The 19,919-nt window shown below is 36.1% G+C and overlaps 1 protein-coding gene across 1 annotated transcript in view; it reads right to left on the bottom strand.

The window, feature by feature from the left end:
- Positions 1–19,919, bottom strand: part of Dcc (DCC netrin 1 receptor) — a 1,110,494-nt gene that overhangs the window by 315,169 nt on the left and 775,406 nt on the right. The window lies entirely within an intron of this gene.

The following is a 19,919-nucleotide window of genomic DNA, read 5'->3' as shown; positions in this document are numbered from 1 at the left end:
AACAAAATCTTGAATCACTTAATTTTACAAAATAAGAGAAAGCTTATATTAATTGAATTACTTATTTTATTGTTAAAGAAAATTGCCAAGAAGTATAAATGACTAAGATAATGATAGAAAAGAGTGGGATTCTGAATCTAAATTCTTAATCTGAATAATTTTCCACTCCACCAGTGTATCATTGGCTTGTGTATTGCTACTAACTATAGAAGGAAAAGAGAAAATGCAATTAGAGTACTTAAACATTTCATTTCTATTTATTATTCAAATAGGCAGCAAAAGTATGGATAATTTATAATATTGTTATTGTTTAAGTCAGCAACTTAATATCTTGCTTGACTCTGGTCCTTTAAATAATTTTCAGGATTCATTTTCAGTTTTACTTTCTAGTGTTCCATTTTTCTCTCATAACAATTAGTCTACTTAATCAAATATAAGTAACTTGCTTATTAATGCAATTGGATAACCTAGGTCCACAATCAATCAACACTTGTTTCCAGGTATTTCAAGATGCAGAAAATTTCAGATTTTTACTATAAGAGCCCATGTTTCTATTTTTGTATCTGTTGTCTTAATGAATTTCTGCCTTTTCATGGTCTATAAGCCATATCATCCATAATTATTTTGTGTTCACATTGTCCCAGATTGGACTTGTGAGGTCCTCTGTAAGTGGGTTCCTCTGTTCCTGTGACCTGGTCCTTCATTTAGTGGAGCATTTCCTTTCTTTCTGATGCATTTTGATCCTGCCCTAGCTCTGGAATCACTTTCCCCAGGATTTCTGGTTCTTGGTTGTGGGGATTGGCATTAAATACAAAAATCTGAATGCTAGGTGTTGTTAATTGATACTTGAAGGTTTTGCTTCTAGGTCTTTTCAGTGCACAGAACTAAGACACATTTGTGCATGAGTAGACCTACTACTCTCACGTTTATATGTTTACATGAGCTTTAGTAGATACTTTGTATGTAGTTTTCATGTCTCCCATTGCAGTCCATCTTTCCTTGGTTTGGCCTTGCCTTCTCCTTCTTCTCCATGCATCCTTTCCTCCACAGGAGGACCCTTGATCCTGAAGAGTTGGATTTTTGACAGACAAGAGTATTCCTACCTCAGTCCGCTTCCAGGAATGGATAATTTTTCTATGACAATGTTCTGTTCTGCAAAGGGAACTTTGGGGGACAATGCTGAATACCAGGGAGTATTACCTCATGTCACAGTTTACATGATATAATTAGAAGTGGATTAAAATAAAGCAGTCATTTTATTTCATGGGGAAAAAAGAGCAAAGCAAAGTAAAAGACTGTCCACTAACATTGTTCAACTAGATAGTATTTTAAACAAGTTTTAAAAACAAATAATTTGTATGGTTTTGATTAGTTATATATTCATAAGAAAATGCAAAGAGAGTATTTCTGATTTGGAATTTGTTGTACCTCTAAGGAAGAACAATAGAGAAAGCAGTGAAGGCTCTAAGTTCCAGGAACTTGCAGAAGGTATACGTGTAACGTGAGAGACTCAGGATTTTACCCTGGTTCACACAGAACATACCAGCATGACCCAGTGGTATATGAAGTATCAGTCAGATGCATTCCTTCTTGTTTTCTTACAGCTTAACTGAAAAAGCATTATTTGCCATAAACATAATTTAATCTGGGAGAAACTACTCAGATTTTAAAATGACCCAAATCCCATTTCTGTTGTGAGATGTAGCACATTCAAAGGAGGTAAAAGTTCACCCCCAGAAGACTGGGAGACTACAATCTAGTGGATGTCTGGAAGAAGGGAACAGATGGTAATGTTTGGGAAGTATCTGCTCATTCTGCCCACTAAAGCAAATGAGGTGATGGAAAGTGATTGAAATAGACTCCAAGTTTCAAGGGCAAAGAGAAAAACATGAACTTGCACCTCCACCTCACTCCGCACCTGAACTATGTGTCCACTTGGCAGAGAAGCGAAGAATGTTGGGGGTGCCCATGCTATTCTGTGAGTTTCTTGAGGATGCAGATGTGGCCCAGAAGAGAGGCTACGGGGGCTCATCCACCCAGAGTGAAGCACCTGAGCATGTGGAAGAACAAGCTGAGAGTGCAGAACAGGGCATGATCGGGGGAGGGAGTGTGAGCACAGCCCACCTAGGACTCCCTGGTAATCATTCAGGCTAGGACAGGTGTGGGAATCAGATTTGCCAACCACATGGTCACTTCTATCAGGTCCTGAGGAAAATATACCTCAGGGATGGCGGCGACTCCAGGTGGCATGCCCCTCCTCCCCCTCCAAAACCTAGTCACAGCTACTTGGGGTCCTGGCTCTCTTTCCAGGGCAAATAGCCAGAACATTCCATTTTCTTTCACAAATAACAGGAGCAACTGTCTTCAATACTGAGATACTATGCACAATGATTGCTACACAGGAAGAATTCAATGAATGTGTCAACTGAAGGACTTCATGTATAATTACGCATGTTACCAAAAGTCGGAAGACTGAAACACACCATGTAGTATATATAACCCTCTTGATTTTGTTGATTCAGCTTTGCTATCACAGGTGGTCAGAAAATAGTGTTTTCTCAATACACTAGACTAGAACTGAAGTTGGTATGGGCACTTACGTGCACTATAGGCATGTGAGCTTTCGTGCCTTTTGCCTGTCTTGAAATTTCTTTATATTCATGTGGTTAATTGTGGTTGATTAGAGAATATCAGGCAGTTATTACCCTAATTTGGACTCTGTTCACATGGGTAGTGCCAACCCTAATATTTACTCATCAATTCTATTTGTCCGCCTTCCTAATGGTCATTGGACACAATTAGGGAGAAATGTGTGCTTGGCTTTCCAGAAGGATTTCAAACAGAGATAATAGACACTGCAAATAAAAAGGAAACTTTGGAGCATTTAGTTCAAGTATTCATAAGCCACCAAAGTGCTTTCACAAGTTTCCAGCCAAACAAGGACATTCTCTTTGCTGCAGCAAAGTTTCCAGTTGCTTTTATTCCTAAGAAAGGATTGCCCTTCAATATTAAATTGTTCCATACTTTAACACTTTTGACTTAAATATATAATTTATTTTATGATATGAAAGTATTGGAAGATTTTGTTTAGTATTCTCATATATGAAAATAAAAATGCCATAATTCTATGTTGGTTTGAATAAATATAAATATCAAAACATGGATTACCATCAAGTTATACATATATTTTATTCAGAAAACACCAGACTTCTGATTTAGAGCAAAATATTGCCTGCATGTAGGATATTCTTCTTGACAACATTCCTGTGTCAAGACAGAGTCTTGACACTAGCTATTAAATGCTTATTCTTCTTCACAAAAGTGCTACAAATTTGGATTCATGAATTCCCTAGTATTTTCCCTTTGAATTAAAACCTTGACATATATTTGGATAGTATATCGTTTTATGTTAATGATTGGTTTATATGTATATATATATATATACGTGTATATATTTGTGCATATATTCAGTCATATCCATAAATTATGTTTAATTTATATAGGTTTACATATGTAATATGTTATAAGCATATGAGTTGCAATCAAGAGAATAAAAAGGCATACTCAAAAATGTTCACGAATGGGAATTAGATGTGAAATCAATACAGTTAACAGCTCTAGCCCTCCATTTCATTACATTTTAGTATGTCAGTCAAGAAACTTAATGGGTTTAACCGCTCATCATTTTCAAGATGTCTTTAATAGTCTCCACTGATCTCCTCGTTGGACAATAATTTTCTGGCAAACTGCATCTAATTTTTCTACATCTCCATTCAAGTTACCTGTTTCTTCAAAGAATGGAAAGATTTCAGAATAGATACTTGCAGAATCTATGCAAGTAACTCATCAATCAATGTCAGATTAGCCAACCACCTTTTAAAATTTCAATATTGCATTACAGTACAAATTCATTATAACACCTGTATCTAAGAACAAATTAAATAGTTATGTTGGATTAAATGAGATATATTACATGTCACTATTTGCACTGGGAATAGTAATTTCTGACTATACATAAATTTATAGGATAACAGGGCACATTATAATGAAACCTTGTTGCATATAAACCTGAGTAATTTTATATAAAAGTCAGCTACAGGCATGGTAGCACATGCCTGTAATCTCAGCAACTTGGGAGACTGAGGCAGGAGGATTGCAATTTGAGGGCAGCCTCAACAACTTAGTGAAACTCTGACTCAATATAAAAAATGTTAAAAGGACTGGGGTGTAGTCTGTTGGTAAAGAAAGCACTGTTGGTTTCAATTCCCAGTAGCAAGGAAAAAAAAAAAAAAAAGCTAGTCAAATCTTTAATGCAACATGGATAATCACATACTCATATGGAAGACTGTGTGTGTGTGTGTGTGTGTGTGCATATGCAAGAGAAAGAAGGGAAACTACCTTGATTTCATGAGCTACAGTTGAATAATTACAGATGACGGGAGGTCTGACATTCTTATATCTACCTGTGAGGGGGATCTGTCCCTACCAAGAAGTCTATGAACCCTCTGATGTTGTATGCAATTTTTACAAATGAAATATACATATTTTTGGAGGTATGTGGGCCACAGTTTCTATCATTGGTGCCTATGATCCCCAAAGTTCTGACTCCTAATGAATTAGATAATATCTCTGCTTTCTTTTGGTTCTGAAAATCAGTGAGTATCATTGAATTACTTGTAGTGATTGCTATTGATACTATCATAGGAACTATGGCAATGGTTTTATTTTAAAGAGACATCTATAGCATTTAATCAAATGTTAGTGTTTTCAAAACTGAAATATGTTTGTAAAACTAGATTTCTCTTTCAATTTTCATATCATGAGTATTTCAAAGGCATTTGAATTCATCTGGTATAATTTACCAAATATTTTATGTTTTACAAGATATATGACTCCTGGTGATTGAGAAGTCCTAACACATAAATGAATTCATCCATCCTTCTTTCCTTCCTTCCTTCCTTCCTTCCTCCCTCCCTCTCTCTCCCTCTCTTTTTCTTTCTTTCTTTCTTTCTCTTTTTTCTTTCTTTTCCTTTTCTCCTTTGTTTCTATTCAAATACCTATCTAACTACCTGCTCATCTGCCTGACTTTGAAAGACCTAAATTATGATTTATCAAATATATGTTTCTTAAGAGTTTAAGTAATCCCTTCTTCAAAATATGAATGTGAATATAAGGATTTTAAAGAAAAAAACTGTAGAAAAATCAAGGCCTGCTGCTGTCTTAATAATATGGAATGAGGCTGATCTGATGCCTCTTAGTCATTATACTGATATTTCTCAGCTGGAAGTTCAAAATGAAGACAAATGTTAGCGTCAGAGGATATGTAGTTGAACATTTGAATATTTAAAGTTTTTTTAAAATGACTATGTAGTTCAATGAGTTCTAATGTCCCTAAATCATAAATTTAACAGTCACGTTTTTTTAAGGACCAAAGTAAGTGAATTTGAAAAATAAAAATGTCACATGTATTGTCATTCAAATAGTGACCTATAACTTAGATGCCCTCAACTCAGAATCCTGAGAATAATTCTATTTCTTTATCAGTTTACTAATTTAAAAATTCTCCTTGAGCCTATTTGAAAAGATGGATAACAACAAATTTAAGTAATCATCTGAAGTGATCCAAATGGATTCACATCACAAAGCTCTCTTCCTTTAAGCAACAGCTTCTATAGCCAACGAATTCCTCAATGAACATGTTTCAAATGTGAGTCATTTATGAAACTACTTGCATTTATTGATAATAAAGTGCATGCTTTGATTGCCTCCTTGATTTTTTTCTCCTGTAGTTAACAGCTTTAATGATATTTCTATGAAATCTGCTTCTATTCTGTATGGGGAATGCAACATCAAAAAGCCTGCAGGCAATGTAATTATTAACATAATGAAACCCCTTCTTGAATGAACTATATACATAGTTAGGAGATATGACAGTAATTTGGCAAGGAAGAAGCAAAAACTATGGGGTAGGTTTCTAATATGAAACCACAGGAGTCTGACAAGGTTTCACTGGAGAAAGCAGTTATTACCTGTTCATTTTGCTTTCGGCTTTAATAGGCACTCTCTGCTCACTCATGACGTACTCCACTGTGCTACTGTGTGTATATGTGTGTATAAACATGTAAGGAATAGATCTAGATACAGAAAAACACATATAATATATATGATATATATAATTTATATATTACTTATATACACACACATATATATATATATAAGAATATATTAAGTGATGGGTATTTCTGACAGTCTAATAAAAGTAGTTCCTGGAAAAAATTTAGAACTGAAAGTGGATTTCTTATGATTCAATGCAGAACTTGAAGTGTTTAGGAACTAAAAATGATTTCAGGAGTTGACCACAAGATGAGGTTCTTTTAGGATGGTAACTAAGACAGACTTTTAATTAATACAAACCTGGCAATAGTGTATCTTGTAAAGTATGTAAAGCATTTTGAATTTCACTTTGTAAAACAAAGTCAATCAATCTCTAGAAACACAAATTTTAGTGCAGATTCCTGACTTTGCAGCTGAGATCTCAAGTGATTTAAACTGGAGATTTCTAAGCAATGTCTAAGGTCAATGTTTTTATGACCTAGAAAAATCACCTAAAATACTAACCATTGAAGATAAAAACACAGTTCCAACCAAACATGCTTAACATTATATATTACATATTAGTGAAGGCTTGATGTCATATAAACCTGATCTCATTTAAAAACATGTTTTTTTTTTCCCAAAATAGCATGAATCTGGTCACTCTCCATCGTGATTGAAAAGTTTAGATAAAAGAAGCAGCTGATTTTAAAGTCTGATTATATTTTGCATGTGCTTAGAATTCAGTGCTTTCTCCAGCACTCTGACATATCTTATTATGGTAGAAATTTTCAAGGAATTTATTAAGACAGAGAACACACACACACACACACACACAAAAAAAAAAAAAAAAAAAAAAAAAAAAAAAAAACTAAAGAGGAATAACAGACCTTAGATAAACAAGGCTAAGAGCAGGCGATTAAGTACATAGGAGTTTCAGAAATACGTCTGTCATCAAATATACAGAAATCCGGAATGGTAATGGGAACCTTCAGTTCCAAACACTTCTTGAAGAACACTGAGGGATTTCACTAATGAGAAAAGGGACAGAGTTGTTTAAGAATGTAGGATGAATCCAATGAGTCAGAAAATATAGAGAATGAATTTAGTGGTTAATGGTTTTGATATTGGCCTTTGGAGAACAGAACTTACAAGTTAGTGAACAGAGAGAAAAACAGGGAAGGCTTCATGATGAAGACTTCAAGTAAACATAATGAGAATAATTCCAAGATGAACTAAATTAATATTTGTGCAGTGAATCTCACAAAAAGGAAGCAAGCCATTTCCCTCAAATCATGGGATTATTATTAAATTGCTTTTCTATTTTGTCGAGGCCCTTCAGCAAATCAAATAATGTTCTACCAATCTCAGGAAAAGGTAGTATCTCTTATGATACTTAAAGTTCAAAAATTCTCCCAATATCAACTCTGAACAAGATTTTCTTAGGAATTCAGAATTTCTATATCACAGAGTTATTATAAGAATCATAGGAAATTATAATAGCTCCATGATATAGAAATTCTGAATTTCTGAGAAAAATATTGAAACAAAGTGTTCAACATAATATGTAGATAATAGTGTTGTTAAAATCAAGTTCCATAAATTTCTCCAAAGTTTCATTCTCTCCACAGACACTTAGAAGAACTAGAATTCTTGTTTTAATTCTCAGGATTGTTTGAAGAACATAAAGAGGTGAAGCAGGGAGATGAGAAACCCTGTTTTGCACAGATGCCTACAGGTGTACCATGAGTCCTAACCAGAATGATGTTTATAAACCAAACCTGGCCAAAAGAATGCTTCATGAAAGAGCCCAGAGTTTCCTGAAGTGTCATCACAAATGCAAGTTGAGCCTCTGCACCTCTTCATAAATAACCCACATGTTGTTACTTTTGTTGTTTTATTTCCATAATATGCAGACAATACATTGATGTTTAATTCTTACAGAAGAGTTGCAAACAGAAGGGCCCAGGAAGGGCATTTGCTTGTCTCTCACTTAGTTCCCACTGATTTGAGACTCATGTGTACTTCAAGACAGCATTTCTTCACACAAAAATCTCAGTTGTCTATAAATAGATATGCATCAGAGAAACTTGTGTCTTCAGTTCATGCAGAAGCCAGAGTGTTTCCCATGGTGATAATGTAACTAAATCCCAGCAACCTCTTTTGAAGTTGGCTTGTACTATGGTCAGTATAGGAAGAATCAATATCTGATGTTTGTAGTTTTAATAGAGCAATAAATGACATGTATAGATTGCTTTTATAAAAGAGCCCTGTTGCTATTTATTAGAGAAGGAAGCAGCAATCTTCTGTAGACAGTCAAGTGAGCAGATTTTTCTACATAACAGCAAAACGATCTTACCTTAAAAGATACCATCTCTTTGGGGAAGAAATTTATTGTTTATCTATTTCCAGGCCTTAAAAGATAAGCAACTGCCTTGGGTAAACTGGCTCTTTGGGGAAGGACTATAAATTAAGGAAGAAATTTAGAACTCTATTCCCCTATACAGATTTCACAGAAGTCAGAGTTCTGGCCTACTCTGACTCAGGAAATGCCAGCAAATCTCATCCAGCAAGTCTTCAGTAACAGAGACCAGTAGTCAAGAATGTACGCTCCAGATACCCTGTGTTCAAATTCAGAACCTTCGCTCAGGCTGTGTGGCCAAGTTCAAGCTACTCAACATCTTTGAACTGAAATTTCCTGATCTTTAAAAAAAATGGGGTCTATACGAATTTCTAGCTGGTTAGGTCTGTTGTGAAGATTCATAATCAATAATTTATGAATGGTGACTGGCACAAATGAAATGCTCAGTAAATATTAACTAATGTTTAGCTGGCCAGACACTATGAAAACTGAAGGGAGAAACGTCCATAGAACTCACCGTCAAAGGCAACAGGACCACAAGGAGCCAGGAGGAGAGGAGTTCAGATAAAGTAGGAGATATTTCCAGAGGCCAGACTAGTCCTTCAAGGTCTTGGGAGGATGCTGATGTTTTATTTTAAGAATCAGAGATAAATTGGGGGGCTTAGGCATTTTTGCACTCTGTCTACTATAGAAAGAATGAACTTAAGGGGCAAACGGGACGTTGGGACACCACTGGTAATCCACATGAAAGGTGCATGGCTTGAATCAGAATGACAGTGAGGTAGAATCAGATGGAGAGGCAGAGAAGGGGATGCATCTAGGAGACGTGTGGAAGGTAAAGTCAAATGCCCGGGAGCTGGAGGTTGGAGGAGTGAAGGTGAGTCAGCAGTGAGCATGAAAACTACAGCTTCAGCACCACATGGGATCTACAGTGCTTGACTATATACAGACAGGTCCAGCTGGCTCTTTATCCCCATATAGATCGTCATGACCTCGTAATTTTCTCCATCTTTTCCTTCTCTTTTAATTTCTTGGACTCCCAGCTAGTTAATTTTATACTCTGCTTCCAGGAATGTCTTCATCACAGACATGCACCTTCTTTATTTATTTCTTCGGCACAAGTGTTCTCTTGCATTTTCCCATATATCATCAGCTGCTTTTCAGGAACATCACCCTTGTTTCCAGATCTTATTTTATTCTACTTCAACTTAGCTCCTTTAACTTGACAACTTGATCCTTTTTACGGCATTCAAAATAATTGTCTCAATTAACAGATCAGACTGTGCTAAGGCACTTATTTCTCAGCAATGTATATGTATATTAAAAAAAATCTGCTCACTTACTTTCTTGACATTTTGGGATGGGGGTGGGAACAGGTCAAGATTAAATACCTTTCCTAACAGCAGCAACAATAAAAATTCCAATAACAATGAACCTGGGTGCACATCTGACCTTGACAATTTTGAAATTAATATTCACTTTGTGATTCCCTTGACATTTATCACTGAGAAGCACTTTTAATGCCCTTCCACATACATGCATGCCAGAGAAAGATTGATAATCACAGAGGGCAGAAAACCCAGTAGTTCTATATCTCTACAAAGCATCTAAAAGGCTCCCGGTCTGCTGACTGAACCACACTGAGGATTAAGTTTATTTTATTTTCAGTATTCAAAAGATAAGAAGTTTATTAACCACTTGGAAGACTTGGGTTTGTTCAGAGATAGCAGCCAGAAGACAGACTTCAGCAGTAAATCATCTCATAGAAGTTGGAGAAAGACTATAGGTAAAACTGAGCATAGACCACTGGTGTGCTGCTACAGAGCAAAATATCCCATTCCTTTCCCCAACTCCACCTCATTTCCTTTTATTTCCATTGGTGCTATAAAGTGTCAGATCAATTATAAATAAATCACTTTAATTCATGTTCAAAGGCTCTCAGTTATGATGTTGAAAATTATAAAGGAAAATAATAGTTAAATGTGAATGAGATACTTCTTTCAGAAATAATTCTTTGAGATTGGTCAAACTAAAAAAAACAGCCTTGCAATAACTCTGAAATTCAACTTAATGAAAGACTGGCCACCTTCTTGACTTCCTGGTTGACATAAAACACAAAGTTACACATTTAAGCCACCACCATCTAATATCATGTGAACTATGACTATTTATGTGCAACTTGAAATTTTCAAGTAGGCACATTTTTCAAAGATAAAAATTAAATAATATAATTTATTTTAATAACATTGAACTCAATTCATCTGAAACATTATTTCAAAACATAATGAATGTAAAATCTTAAAAAAATTATATTATTCTTTCACAATCTTTAACTAGCTGAATTTTACACTTGTAGCACACATCACTTCAGGGCAGTCACATTTCAAGTACTCAATAGCCACTTGTGACTAGTGGCTGCCTTCCTGAACTTTGCAGGTATGGACAACCATAGTAGCATGATCCAAAACCTTTTGAATGGGAATGGCAGAGGGGGTAACTCAAAACTTATAAAGAAGTTGACAAAACACTATAAGAACATTGAGGACATGAAAGCACATTATAAAGTGGTCATATTAAACAAGCTACTAAGTTTAAACACTGTGGCATAATCTAAAATGTCAGTGAGATATTAAATTCTCATATTGTTATTTGTATTTACATATGATATTAAATGATGAAACATACCACTGGAAGTGAGAGAAACTCATTTCTGAGAATCCTAAGCATTTTGGGGAAGAACTGGAACTGAACTACAAGTTAATTAGAAAAATGGAAGTAGTGAGTGTTTTTATTTTACTATAAAGCAATAAGAGAGGGATTGGAAACAAGACCGTCAGCTGAGAGTCAAGATCAAGGAGGTGAGTTATAACTGAGAGTAGAAATTATGTACTTAGAATGATGTTCCTCAGCTTAGTATAACTCACCCACATTGGCTTATTCTCACTATGTTGGAATTTCAAAAATAATGTTATCACAGCTATATTCTCTGAATTCATTTCTAATAATGGTGAACTGATGAAAACTTTAACTCATTAAAGAACTATTGTTAAAATGTAGTTAATGTTTGCTTTTTGTGCCTTTCCCCCAAATTATCATGGTTAACTCAGTTTGCACACACACACACACACACACACACACACACACACACACACACTGTGCCAGGAATGTTATGCTAGGTTCAAACCCCATCCCTGACACCATTAGTTTTGTCACATTTAATTCTGTCATGTAAACTGTAGGAGTTGGGTTGGGCCAGAATTTTTGCTCAAAGAATATTTTATAGGTACAGAGACTTGCTATGGGCCAAAGTTGACAGATTTTAAGGTAATGATATGTAATTACTATTTCAGACCATAACTGTTGAAATCTGCATCCAGATGGTGGTACCTGTGTCTGGGAGGAAATGATTGCAGGGACTTTCATCAACTGAAGGTTGAACAGTGGAAATAAAGTGTGTGGTTCTGTGGTTCGTGTAGTTACAGATCCACTGGCAGCTTCAGTAACTGTACCTATGGACTCAAGCAGTCCCAGTAGTCTGCACTCCTTACTGTTCAGAGAGTGCCATGTCCCACAGCCTATAGGGCAGGGTTAGAGTTCTGAAGAAAGGGAAAAGGTAGAAGAATATCAGATATGATTTTAAAGACAGGAATGCCACTTAGCATCATTATTTCTTTCTTGTTTGAGAGACAATGACCAAACTGATTTTAAAGTGAAAAAGGTAATTCCTTAACTAAATAATTGCTTACTGCTCAGACTATAGGGACTCTTACTAAAAATTCATAGCATCCATATATCTACATCGATATCAATAGGGTAGTATAAAGGGTTGAACAGCAGCAATTCAGGTACTCATGGAACCTCAGAATTTGGACTTATTCCGAACTAGGTCTTTGCAGATACAATTAGCACAGATGAAGTCACACTGGATTAAGGTGCCCCCTAAATACAGTGTGACTGGTGTTTTTATAGAAGAGGAGCAGACATACAGGGCCCAGATGCAGAGAAGAGAAGGTCATGTGAAGCTGTAGACCGAGTGTAGAGGAATACAGATACAGGGCAAGAAATGCAAGGACTGCCAGCATCCAACAGAAGCCAGGAAGGGCAAGGAAGACTTTTTTCCTAGAGGGACCATGGCCCCACTGACCCTTGAATTCCAGATTCTAAGGCTCAAGAGAAGTGAGGTATTACATTTCCATTGTTTTAAGCCAACAAGTTTGTGGCACTTTGTTAGGGCAGCCTAGGAAATTAAGACATAAAGTATGATCCTTATTTTATAAGAATAAAGTGAGAATCAGAAAGGGCAAGTGATTTCCTCAAAAATATATGATAAAAATACAGATAGTATTTTAGTTTAGAACCAGGCCTTTTTCTTATTTGCTTAATGCTCTTTCTATTGCAGGAAGAGAAGTGTGATTATTTCAGGCCTGCTGCATAATGTCACTAGTGAACCAGGAATCTCGACACAGGGGTAGTGATCCCACCATTTTATTGATTCACCCTGTGACTGTCCTTAAACACTCTAGTCCCCAAGTTTATCCTCTGTAAATTTCAATGATTTGGAAGCTGCCATCTCAAAGTTCTCTATGAATTTAGCTGTATGCTTTAGAACACTAGGTAAATGTTTTACATTTTGGTGCCCTTAATTAATGGAAGATCAAAGATCCCCAAGATATGAAAGAAGTAAAGGAAAAGGATATTGAAAGCCAAAAGATGATTTCCTTATTAATTCTGTGGCCTTCTCTTGACCCTAAAACAGGCTTCTGTCTATATAATTCTGATGCAGTCATAGAAAATCAACCTGTGGATCATCCCTATACTGACATCCCATTAGAATTCAATCTCCTGTTTAATGAACACAGACAAAGTACACATCAGAAAACAAGCTGGCTCTGGGCTCATACTCACCCTGGCATTGATTTGCCCCTATTGGATGGATTTCTTGGAAAATCTTGGCAGTTGGAAGACTGGGAGGCAGATATGAGGCTTTCTTTTAGTGGATGCTCCTTTCTGGTATCAGTCACATTAAATTACACTTCCTGGGCCTGACAGGAGGACTTCCAAGTAGGGGGCTTCTATATGGCCGACAAATATTTGAGCATCTTCTGTGCCTGGCAATGTGCATATCCTGTGGTATATGTGGAGTTCCCCCATGTTTTTCCAACCACTGTTCAGTTTTGCCACTATATGAAGCTAAGTGCTCCACTGCAGTAGCAAAGGCCTGATGTGAGGTATTTTCTTTTATTTTTATGTTCAAAGAATTACTAAGTTCTTGTTTTGAGCTTGCAGTTTAATTAAATCAAACCAACATACATTTAACAATCAAACCTTACATGTTAAAAAATAATTCCTGATTTTCTGAACATACCACCCCTCCCCACACACCCTCAAAATCAACTTCTTCCTCAGTTTTCTGATCCCAATAAATACAGCTGCCCCCCCCATCTACTTTCTGAAGCCCAAACTCAACAGTAAATTTGACTGCTAGCTTTTCTCCCATCCCACACTCAGTCGCATATTGTGCTCCTTTCTTCCAAAGATATCCTGAATTCTACCAGTCCTCAGCTCCTCCAAAATTAACATGGAAACCTAAGCTATCTCTGGATTACACTACTCCATCAGACTCCTTTCTCATCTCCTCCATTCAATTTTTTAACATGAAAACAGATGAAGTCACTCACTCCTGCACAGTTGTCTCCACTGAGAGTGAAATCCAGACTCCCTTCTGTGGCTTCCAACCTTTTGCAAGACGAGAGGCCCTGCTGCCTTTCAACCCACCTCTGCTGCACTCCCTGCTATTTGCTCTGCCAAAATTCAGCCGTTGTTTGCTTTTCCTGTCCAGAATCTTGGCAACTGCTCCTTGGTCTGCCTAAGATGCCTCCCCTAGATATTTGCCAATATCACTACAAATTCACCAAGGTGTCTCCTTCAGTGTTTCTGATTCAGAAAATTTTTCCCTGGCCTTCCTATCTAGGGTCATCTCTATCCTCCTCCTATCCCCCACCCCTGCAAACTGTTTTGTTCTTCTGCAAGCTTTTTTTTTTATTATTTTTACAGACTGCATTTTGATTCATTGTACACAAATGGGGTACATGCTTTATTTTTATCCATTCATTATCTGTCTCCATCACTGAAATATAAACTTCATATGGCTAAATACTCTGCTTTTTTTTTTTTTTCTTTTCTTTTTACTGTTGATTTCTTGGTACCAAGAAACAGAGAGAGGCCCACTGGGTGTATACAATGAATGTTAAATATAATGAATGAATAAATGACACGATGAGGTTGAAACCAATTTGGAGGGTGAAAAATGGACTCACGCAGGCTGAAAAATTGAACAATGTGACGAATTAGCTGGGATATGCTTTTTGTTCTTAGAAATATTTAATAAAAAATCTTAAGGAGAAATAGGAGACACTTATGAAATAGCCTAAAGGAGAAGGAAAGCATTTCAGAGAAACATGATTATATGACGAATAATTAGAATCAAGCAAGAGTAATGAAAAATTATAGCAATAGCTAGCATCTATTGAGGGCTGACAATGTGCCAGAAGAGGGCTAAATATCTCACTTAATCATCAGAATCACTGTTCAAAGGTGTACTGTTGCATTCCTGTTTTAAAGGTTTTCTTTTAATCTTCACGACATTCCTGCAAGATGGATATTATCTCCATTTTACATGTGAGGAAACTGTGGCACACAATAGCTAACTTAATCCAGGTAGCTGGTAAAAGCAAAAGCCACAATTGAGACCTAGTATGTTATGGCTTGGTTGTGAGGTGTCCCCCAAAAACTCACATGTGAGACAATGCAAGAAGGTTCAGAGGAGAAATGATTGGGTTGTGAGAGTCTTAACCTAATCAGTGAATTAATCTCTGAGGAGATTAACTGAGTAGTAGCTGGAGGCAGGTGGGGTGTGGCTGGAGGAAGTGGTTCATTGCGGACCTGGCTGGAGAGTGGACTCTCTCTCTTTCTCCCCCTACGCCTGGCCTCTGATTTTTGATGATGCAAGCTGTTTCCCTCTGCCACACTCTTCTACCATGATGTTCTGCCTCAACATGAGCCTGGAGGAATGGAGCCAGCCTTCTATGGACTAAGACCTCTGAAACTGTGAGCCCCCAAAGAAACTTCCCTCTAAAATTGTTCTGGTCACATCTTTTTGTCACAGCAGTGAAAAAGCTGAATAAAACAGTCCGACTCTGGGTTTCTAATCATCTGAAATCGTTGTTCTTTATCATCTTTCACTCTGCTTCTACTTGGGGTACCTGGAACATCGATTCTGGATTTTCATAAGGTGTCAGTGTATGAGTTACTTGCATTGACTGTGGGCTTAGTTCCACAGCTTGATTCTCAATGGACAAAAATCCATGATTATTTCTTTCCAGAAACGAATGGCAATATCTGAGTTTTGATATTAACAGTTATGACTACATCCAATAAATTGTCATTACCATAAAATTTTAACCAGAGGCAATCCCCCTTCCTGTAAAATATCCTGTGATCAGAAATTATGTCCCAATCCAATGCCTTTTTAGATTTGGTTTGGTCTCCTCAATGAAGAAAGACTGAGCTAAAGCAGGAAGCATTTCCATAGAATCAGGGATAGTTGTGCATAGACCTGCCACTGCCAGATTATTTTTTTCCAAAGTAGGAATAATACCTTTATTAAAATAACACAATGCAGGAACTGTGGACTTAGAGAGCAATAGTTTATCATGTTATTGACTTCCTGTGTAACATGTAAGATTTATCGTTTTACAGTAGAATATAATCTGCACTTTAAAAATTCCATTAAAGTGTGAAATGACTAAAAAGTGAGCTTTATTTAATTTTGGTTGAGGATTATGTTAGTCAACAGTATAGTTCATGATGTGATACTTTTTAAAATGCACTAAAATACTTCATATTAAAAGCCAACATGTTTGTGTATTGAATTATATATGCATTAAATTACATATTAATCCTATACTAATACTAATATTACTAACTTTAGGCTGAGAAAGAGGAAATTAATTGGCTTCAACAATATGATTTATGATAATTTACTTTACTGATATGTTTCCATCAAAAATTTATCCCTACTTCTTTGATATTCCTATGATTTGAATTGTTTCTCCTTTAAGATTTACATAAGGCCCTTTCACCCCACCTTTCATCCTTCTGTTCCCTCTGCAATGTGAGGACTTGGTGTACATATTCTCTTGAGTATGCAGCAACAAGGTATCATCTATGAAGAGAGCAGCTCTCTTCAGACAACAAACTTGCCTTGATCTCAGACTTTTCAAACTCCAGACTGGAAAATAAACCTGTGTTCTTTATAAATTATGCTGCCTCAGATATTTTGTTACAGCAGCAGAAAGATGAAGACAGAAATCATCTTGCCCTTCTTATTTCATTTTCTATCCCCAAGACTTTAAAGATGGCTTGAAACATCACAATTTTGATGAAACAAATGTGTATGACAGTATAGATAAAAAGTGCTCACAAGATGGGCAAATGTATAAATACGCATGTGGCAAAATGCCACCTTCCCTTTCTATCTTTACTCTTCATTAGTCATGTTCATCAGCTCTCCATAGAAGGATTCCCTAAAACAGCTCAGCTCAGCTGTTTTATCTTTATCTTTGGAGATTTATTCAGCTGCCCCAGCATGACGACAATATCCCCAAAGATGCTCGAGTTGACTTTTGCTCTAATTCAGTTTAGCAAGCAACCTGCTTTCATTTTTGGTAGGGTACATAACCAAACTAGGCAGTTAAACCCCAGGCAAATCCACTTAGGGAAATGCTTACCATTTTCACATATCTTTTCCTTGTATTCCCTAATACCAGTAAGAAATAAATAGCTTTTTCCAGTGTCATTTCTCACAAGGATAACTTTTCTAGATGTTTGGTTATAACCAACTGAAAAAGACTGAATTACGGTATGTGCTCAAAATAAAGCAGATTAAAAGGCCGTAAAGGGCTATTAGGGAAACTGAACTTGTTATACCACTCTTTAGCCCAAGTAACTAGTTGTCTTTGTCCTTCACCTTCAATTGAAATTTGCAAGATAATATCATTTTTTGACATGAGAAAATATTTAAGTAACCTTAAGTAAATAAGCAGATAATGAGTTCAGCTCTAGATTCTCTGATACTTTTAAAATAAAAATTTTCTATTAATTCAAAACATTTTTCTCATTTTTTCCAATATCTGAGGGCTCCTATTACTACTATTAAATATATTCTTAGTGAGTTCTACTTCATTTCCACTAGACAACTAGTTCATTGACAATTAAGACAATGTCTGAGCAACTTCAACATTTTCATCTACTGTCTGGGTCTGGACCTGCTGCTGCATCACAAACTTTCTGCCACTGTCAAAACTTTTCTGCAATCCAGCAGCCAGAAGTTTAGCAAGTCTAAGGAGTTGGATTTTTAGCTTTGAATTTTTAAATGCTGTCAAGCAGCTGAAATGTAGCTAGGGTGACTTAGAAACTGAATTTTAAGTTTTCTTTTATTTCAATACATTTAAACAGTCACACGTGGGTAGTGGTTACTGTACTGGACAATGGAACAAAATAATTATTTTTGATCAATCACAAAAGAACATTGTGACTCATATTTACTTTGAACTCTTCCAGTGGTGATTAAACATTCCAACCTAAGTCTATCTTCAATTCTTCCATTAATGTATGCCATTATAAAAAAGCATAATACCTCACCTAATTGACCATTAAATCCAAATGGATTTCTTAAGCCTTCTGTGGCTAAGGATGCCAAGCCATAAGCCTTTAACGTACCCATTTTATATTTGTAATACTTGAAAGCATATTTTGCAATGAGAGACTTTTAAAAATAATCTGTCTGTATGCTGTGCACCAAAAGAGATAGAATGCCAATGCTTCACTTTAATTTTTCACCATGTATGTGGCTGCCTGGCCACATACATCAGAACACTGTCAATTACCTGCCCACTGGTCAACTTTGCCATTGTAGTCAGCCCAAAAAGTCACGCAAATCACTTTCAGTATGGTTAGTAATTGTCAACAAGCCCTAGTAATAAAAGAAATTAACTGGACAGACTGTCATAAACTTGGTTTACATAATTTATGGAATCATGTTAAAATAACGGCAATTGATATTTTACATCTCCTCTACTCAGTAAGTACAGACTGGATTCTACTGGCATCTTTTACCCAACCAACCATTCAGAAAATGGCAATGCTGGCACAATGTATGAGATAATAAAGTGTTTTCTGATCAAATTTATTTAGGGATACAAAAAGATACATCAGGCAACGTTTGAAGACAAGACAACCTATGACATTCTGCCAAATTGTAAGGAAAGACTAATTAGGCAAAAAATAACAAAGTATATAAAAGTGCTGGTTGTATAGTTGTACAGTGATCAAACCAGTATCAAGCTGTAAATAAGATACTATGTTAACCTATTTACCTAGCTGATTACCCTGGTGAGTTCCCACTTCACTTTATTTTTTAGTGCTGTGGAGTTGGAATTTCACTCTCCTCTGATCCTGCTGCAGTAAGGGAATTCCTTTCTATTGAGTCCCTGCTAGATGCCAGGCAAGACCAAGGAACTTGCCCTGTGTTCTCTCATTTCATCTGTACAACCTAGGAAGAGGCAGAGTAAATAATACTTCCGATTTCTAACTCAGGGAACTGAGGTGAAGAAACCTGATTTTGAATAGAGTAGCAATATTCAGGGACATGACATGAACTTTTCTGTTCTATCCATTACCACAATACTAATAGAAACCTGTTAGAATTTTAAAATATATATATTAAATCCAGGGAAGGCAGAAAAAAAAGCAAATACATCTATACCTCTACATAACATATTCTAAAGTCACTCAACTTGGGGGTCTGGCTGCTTGCATTCATCTTTTTAGTGTGAAGACTATAATAGACTTATGAATATTACTTACAACTCTTAAATATAAAAGGGTTTTGTAGATAATTGGGTTGTGGTCTGGCAAATCAGTTTCCTATTCTAACCCAAGCCCTCAAATTTATATGTGGTCCATTTTACATCCTCTATGATTAAACTGCCTTAACAGCATCTTATAGGACCCCAAATAATAATTCAAAAATTCGCCACATGTGGTATGAAAAGATTAGACACGTCTTAAGCAGGCAAGGACTTAAATCCTAGCTGATAATACAGTGGAGAAATTATACACCATAAAGGCAGAGGAAAAAGAGCAAAGGTTTAGCAAAAGGGAGATATAATCGGAGGACACAAGCCTTCATATAAATCAAGCCTTTCTATTCTGGGTGATTATTTCATAAACTGGATCTTGGACTGTTGATCTCTTTAAATGATTACCATAAAATGTATGCACTTTTAGAAACAGTTGCTGGCTGATTTATATTTCAGACATATTTTCCATCAATTTTTATTCCTTGAAAATATGGTTTCCATTATAGAGCTGATATTTTGAAATAATATGAAAAACTTGAAAT

Source organism: Sciurus carolinensis, chromosome 15 (genome assembly GCF_902686445.1).
Source record: "Sciurus carolinensis chromosome 15, mSciCar1.2, whole genome shotgun sequence".
Taxonomy (NCBI): domain Eukaryota; kingdom Metazoa; phylum Chordata; class Mammalia; order Rodentia; family Sciuridae; genus Sciurus; species Sciurus carolinensis.
This window is presented reverse-complemented; position numbering and strand designations above follow the sequence as displayed.